This window comes from Conger conger, chromosome 2 (genome assembly GCF_963514075.1).
Source record: "Conger conger chromosome 2, fConCon1.1, whole genome shotgun sequence".
Taxonomy (NCBI): Eukaryota; Metazoa; Chordata; class Actinopteri; order Anguilliformes; family Congridae; genus Conger; species Conger conger.
Window position 1 is genome coordinate 79,495,536 of NC_083761.1, and position 6,130 is coordinate 79,501,665.

A 6,130-nucleotide genomic window follows, 5' to 3' on the forward strand; every position below is an offset into this window, starting at 1 on the left:
GAGCACAAACCAAGCATGAAGTCAAAGGAATTGTCTGTAGACCGCCGAGACAGGATTGTCTCGAGGCACAAATTTGGGGAAGGGTACAGAAAAATTTCTGCTGCTTTGAAGGTCCCAATGAGCACAGCGGCCTCCATCATCCGTAAATGGAAGAAGTTCGGAACCACCAGGACTCTTCCTAGAGCTGGCCGCCCGTCTAAACTGAGCAATCGGGGGAGAAGGGCCTTAGTCAGGGAGGTGACCAAGAACCCGATGGTCACTCTGTCAGAGCTCCAGCGTTCCTCTGTGGAGAGAGGAGAACCTTCCAGAGGGACAACCATCTCTGCAGCAACCCACCAATCAGGCCTGTATGGTAGAGTGGCCAGACGGAAGCCACTCCTTAGTAAAAGGCACATGGCAGCCCGCCTGGAGTTTTCCAAAAGGCACCTGAAGGGCTCTCAGACCATGAGAAACAAAATTCTCTGGTCTGATGAGACAAAGATTGAACTCTTTGGTGTGAATGCCAGGCGTCATGTTTGGAGGAAACCAGGCACCGCTCATCACCTGGCCAATACCATCCCTACAGTGAAGCATGGTGGTGGCAGCATCATGCTGTGGGGATGTTTTTCAGCAGCAGGAACTGGGAGACTAGTCAGGATTGAGGGAAAGATGAATGCAGCAATGTACAGAGACATCCTGGATGAAAACCTGCTCCAGAGCGCTCTTGACCTCAGACTGGGGTTCATCTTTTAGCAGGACAACGACCCTAAGCACACAGCCAAGATATCAAAGGTGTGGCTTCAGGACAACTCTGTGAATGTCCTTGAGTGGCCCAGCCAGAGCCCAGACTTGAATCCGATTGAACATCTCTGGAGAGATCTGAAAATGGCTGTGCACCGACGCTCCCCATCAAACCTGATGGAGCTTGAGAGGTGCTGCAAAGAGGAATGGGCGAAACTGCCCTAAGATAGGTGTGCCAAGCTTGTGGCATCATATTCAAAAAGACTTGAGGCTGTAATTGCTGCATCAACAAAGTATTGAGCAAAGGCTGTGAATACTTATGTACATGTGATTTCTTAGTTTTTTATTTTTAATAAATTTGCAAAAATTTCAAAAACTTCTTTCATGTTGTCATTATGGGGTGTTGTGTGTAGAATTTTGAGGAAAATTAATTTATTCCATTTTGGAATAAGGCTGTAACATAACAAAATGTGGGAAAAGTGAAGCGCTGTGAATACTTTCCGGATACACTGTATATCCTGGGTAATCGCTTCAGGTTTTTTATGGAATGTGATATATGTATATCCAAATAGATTCATGATGATATCAAGGTTCTAGGTTTATCCATCCATCCATCCATTATCTTAACCCGCCTTATCCTGAACAAGATCACAGCAGCCTATCCCAGCATACATTGGATGAAAGGCAGGAATACACCCTGGACACGTCGTCAGTCCATCGCAGGGCACACACACCATTCACTCACACACTCATACCCACGGGCAATTTAGACTCTCCAATCAGCCTAACCTGCATGTCTTTGGACTGTGGGAGGAAACCGGAGTACCCAGAGGAAACCCGCGCAAACACGGGGAGAACATGCAAACTCCACACAGAGAGGCCCCGGCTGACCCGGATTCAAACCCAGGAGGTTCCAGGTTTAGCCTGGCATAATTAATTGATGTTAAATCATTTAGTTGCATATTGTCTTGGAAATGTAGCCATATTGTTCATATGACTTGGCTGGATGAGATTATGTCATCTTCGGTTCAAAGGCACTCTGGATAATAATTTCTGCTAAAAATAGTGTAATGCAATTAACAGATATCACGATTGGACAGTGACTAGCTCTGTATTCCTGGCATAATTGACTGACTGCAGTAAACAACTACCCCTATTGTACAAAAGGCTCAGGACTTCTATTCTGTTTATTTCTCCCTTTCATGCTTATGAACTTTTAATTGATATTCCCAGCACCTACGTTAAGACGCGAGACCTATTGTTTACTTTTAGGCTGGCGCGCTGTTGAAGTAGCAACTTCATTGCTCTCCGTGTTGTTTAAGTATACCCGGTAGTTTAAAGTGTGCGTCTATGAACAAAGTAAGTTTTCTAATATGAAGTTAATGCTGTATGTTAAGTTATGAAATGTGTTGGGAGAAGTGAATTGCCTGTTGCTAGTTTAAGCGAGGGAGAAAAATGTTCGCACTTAGCATTTACTACCGTGTTGGCTGACGTTATTATTAGCTGCGAAATTACGCGTATTGTGCTAGCACACAGACCTTTATCCGGCGCATATATGCCAAATGTGTTATTTGGTTTATCTGTATGCTTAGTTTGCTTAATACCAGTAAACTATGTCCTTACACAGTACTATCTAGCTGGTCATTTGCCTGCTTGTTGCTCGGTGATGCTGCAAGCTGACTAGCTTGTTAACTATGACACATGCATGCGTGCTACGTTGTAGCCCTATACTTATTATTTCTCTTTGTCTTTATTTTCAGAACCACACTAGCCATCTACTCAATGTAGAGAAAGAACTGGAACACACACACCTTGTTGCACTGTGATATCTTGCGGATAATACAAGTGATTGCATCCAATCCCGTCTCCTCATTCTGTCCTCTCTCACGTGCGCCCCTCCTGCCCTGAACATTCTGGCCTCGAAGTAGTGTTCTGGCCGACACTCCAGATTGTGTGCGGTGTTAAAATACGAACAGCCCTATACAGTCCTACCCATCCATAGAGTCAATCCCACTACTAACCCTCGCCCACACCTGAGAGGGGTTTCCTTACATGGCCATGGCGGACACACTTACGACCACTTGTCTGAGTTTAAACAACAATCTCAAAAAGCTATCCATGCTCTGCAGTGAGAAGCAGATGACACGTGAAATAATGACACCGGTGTGCGTGCGTGTGTGTACACTGTGTGGTGTTTTTCAGTGATGAAGACAGAGGTAAGCAGGACAGATGAGATTGATTGATTGATTGATTGACAGACTGATTTTCCAAATGCACACAATTTAAGCCGGTTTAGTGATTCTCCAGCACGGTATAATGCACAGTTACAGAACAGAGCCCTTCCATAGGGATTTGGGGACTGGAGATACAGCAGGGGAGTATAATGGCGAAGGGGTCAGAGGTTTGTTCTTGTTTGCATAGTTACGCATGTGATGTTGATGAAGAAAACCTAAAGTCATCCTGTGAGAAAGAGATAGCACCTCACAGATTAGATGGACAAGGTCTCTGAGGGTATTGAAGCCAGGCCAGTGTGTTGAAGGTTGCTGTACTGCAAACTTGTTTTGTTTCAGAGATCTGCACGCTGGGCCATTGTGACATTCAATAAAAACTTTTCTCTAGTAAGAGTTTGTTGACTTTGATTCCACTGAGAGAAGCTGGGTCCTAACAATAGTAAGGGAGGAGGGCTTGTATCTCATTAGTGGGGTTCAGTTCCTGTGTGGGGTGCTGTTGTACATCTGTAGCAGGGTGCCTAACCTGGGGGTTGTTTACTGAAGTGGGATTACAGCGTTAGCGGGATAAAAACGCGGAACAGCTCTTTTTACTTCAGTTCATAACACTTCACTCCATTACTTTGCCTCATTATTCAGCTGTATGCATGAATTCTTCGTGGAAAAAAGTCCTGTTTAAATTTCTTCGCAAAACAGCTGCTGCTAAATGCTGAAAGGCAATGCAAATATTATTAAACCGCGAACAACCATGAGTAACTTGCGGGATATTTTTAGCCGCAGTAGAACTGCTTCCTGTAAAACGTATTTCTATTATTTCGCTATGCAGAAACATATGTTGTGTTAGTTAATGTTCATTAATGTTGTGTCATTGATACTATAAATGTCTCTACTGTGATCCATACGGAGCAGTGATACTGGGAGGTGGAAGGCGCCGTGCATGCTGTAACCAAATCCATTTACGTTTCGCATTTGCCATTAAATTAATCAGGCACTTCTTTTAACAGGATATTTCCTGTAAAATCCTGCCATCTAGTGGAAACTAAGGGAATAGCACATATTGTAGGTGACCGTTTATCCAGCCGTTTATCTTGGCTGAAATACCACCCACATTTTTGGATGCCCACCTAAAGTGGTGTGCAAACATTTTGGCGCCCCTGGTGAAAAATCCTTTTACAATTTATATCTAAGTGAACAGAAGCGAACCTGACCCCGAAATGGTACAATATGCAAGATTATACATTTTAAAGCAAGATTACTATTAATTTATTTTTATTTACAGTTTCAAAAAAATAAAAAAAGGAAAAAGGCCCTGCGCAAACGTTTGGGAACCCTGTCAGCTAGTACTTTAACTGCTCTTCAGGCAAATATCACAGCTTTTAAACGCTTCCTGCAGCCAGAGTCTTTCAATTCTCGCTTTTGGAAATTTTCCCCATTCTTCCTGGCCGAACACCTCTCGGTCAGAAATATTCTTTGGCCTCCTTGCATGCATGGCATAATGCACATCGCCACAGTTTCTCAATAATATTAAATCCTGGGGACTGTGGTGGCCATTCTAGTACCTTCATCTGTCTTTCCTGGAGGTACTTCACGGTTGATATCGAGGTACACTTTTGATAATTGTCTTGCTGGAATGCCCAACCTCTCTTCAACTTCAGTGTCTGGACTGACCTTCAAATAGTAGCCTCTAGAATCTCTTTTGGTGGAATCCATTCTCCCACCACAAAAATATTTCCTGTGCTCCCAGCTGCCACACAACCCCAAAGCATAATGGATCCACCTCCATGCTTAACAGTTGGCAAGGTGTTCTTCCCTATAAAGGCTTCACCCTTTTTTTCCAGACTTACCTTTCTCTTTGGTGGTGGCCAAAAAGTTCAATTTTGGTTTTGTCAGTTCAAAGCATACTGTTCCCAATGGCTTCAGACTTCTCAGTGTATTTTTTTTTGTTTGTTTGTTTTTTCATAGTTCAGACTATGCTTAATTTTGTGTTGAGGGCGTTCTTTCTGGCAAGGTCTCAGGACATTTCTCACCAGGTCTCAGGACATTTCTCACCAGGTCTCAGGACATTTCTCACCAGGTCTCAGGACATTCTATCTGAAATCAGACCTTGACCTTGGCCTTGCCTTCAGCTGTTCCATTTATCTTCCATTTTCTAATAATGTTTGTGACAGTGGAAGTAGGTAGTGGCAATAACATTAAGAGCTTTCTCCTTCTTGGTGGAAATCAACCACCTTCATTCTGACATCCTTGGACAAGTGTTTAGAGCAGAGGTCACCAACCCTGGTCCTGGAGAGCTACTGGGTCTGCTGGTTTTTGTTTTCACCTTAGAAACAGCACCCTGTTAAGACCCAGGTAACCAGGTGAGGTGAGTTAGCTGTGTAATCATCTGCTCTAATTGATTAATTAAGTGCAGAGTAACAGCAAAAACCAGCAGACCCAGTAGCTCTCCAGGACCAGGGTTGGTGACCTCTGGTTTAGAGGAACCCATGGTTGTTAGCCACTGCAGTTGGATAATTTAGAAGGCATTGAGTTACTTCAGAATACAAAATTCAGCCCTGGAATTACACTCACCTGACTTATTGAAGCCCTAACAAGTAAATCCCCTGGGTCAGGGCCTTAGTAATCATCGTTAAAAAGTAAAAAGCAATCTTGCTTTAAAATTTTCAGAAAGGTCTCATGATTAACTCTGTATCATTGTAACATTGTAACAGATTAATTGTAACAGACAATTAAACCAGGGGTGCCCAGATTTTTGTACCCCACTGTAGGTAGTGGCCTACCTAGTTCTATACAGGCCAAATTACATGAATATTTCAGGCTACGTTGCTGACTGAAACATTGTCTGAAGAACTTTTCATACGGTGAGCGTTCCAGTGACTGTTCCCCAAATTAAAAAAAATTAAATAAGTAAACTTGTTTAGCATTGTAGCACTGTCTCCTTACTTATATACAATAAATACACAAATGCATTTTTTGTCAAAATATATTCTCTCAATTAAATACAATAACCATAACCTTATTAAAATACTCATTAAAGACTGTCAAAGGTATAACCCAGAGGAAGTGTAATTCAAAGACTAAAACACTTAAATTAAACTTCTTTAATTTTGTTTTAATTATTTTTTATGAATTATATATATATATATATATATATATATATATCATTTTTAAATATATAAAAGTTA